This window comes from Propithecus coquereli, unplaced genomic scaffold (assembly GCF_000956105.1).
Source record: "Propithecus coquereli isolate 6110/MARCELLA unplaced genomic scaffold, Pcoq_1.0 Scaffold292, whole genome shotgun sequence".
Classification (NCBI taxonomy): domain Eukaryota; kingdom Metazoa; phylum Chordata; class Mammalia; order Primates; family Indriidae; genus Propithecus; species Propithecus coquereli.
Genome location: NW_012148530.1, coordinates 1,444,567 through 1,445,565, shown reverse-complemented (window position 1 = coordinate 1,445,565; position 999 = coordinate 1,444,567).

The window sequence follows — 999 nt, the reverse complement described above, 5'->3', positions numbered from 1 at the left end:
GGTAGTGCAAAAGCTATTCTGTGTTGCATCTAAAGTTCAATATGCATATTGTCATGTCAAATTTGAGTTGGCACAGATTTTTAAAATATTTATGAATTTTTAATTGAAAAGAAACTCCTGTTTTAAAATAGTTGACCTTACAAGTACTTGCAGCTATTACTGTGAAGAGCTAAGTTTACATACTAGGTTTATGTAACTGTGAATTTATTTTGACTCACATCATTAAAGATCTAAGAAATAGTTCAAGAATTTTTAGGGGTACATTCTGAGTCACTTAAAACAAACGTTTAAAATGACCCAACTCCCGACTGTATGATGGCAACCTGACCCCACATTTATGTGTTTGTACTCTGTCTTTCTTATATTCCCTAAGACAGTTACTTTTCTTTCTCACTCACCACTTTGCCCTGATTACAAACTTACCTTTTTTCAGTGTGACTCTTCTCAGCTGCAGGTGCTGGGTTGGTCCCGGTGTGAGATGGTTTCATACCAGGCATTGTGAGGAGGGCGTTATATGGATGATTGTCTCATTATGTCTTATAACAACCCTATGGAGTAAGTTCCGTGATCATCTCCATTTACATTTTGAAGAAACGGAAGCTTAGGCAGAATGGTGACTTGACCAAGAGTATCTGACTGATGGAGCCAGGGTTTGAGCTCAGCCTGTTTGATTTGTTTGTTGAGTTCACATTCTCAGCCTCAATTCCAAACTGGATATGGTTCTGTGCAGCTTTCTAAGTGCCTCATTGACTCTAGACCACTCCTGTCTTGTGTTGAACTCCTGTACCTAGGGGCTTCTGGCTTCTGACTCTCGCCTGATATTTCTTCTTATGCTTCATCTTCCCCTACACCACATGTAGGCTTCTGGGAAAACACCCACTTTGTTTCTGAATCCATTGCCTTAGTCTCTTCCATTTCCCAGTACAAACCATTTTAATCTGTTGTCAAAATTCACTATAGAACATGTGGCATGAGGTTCACATTTTTATTTACTTTTAT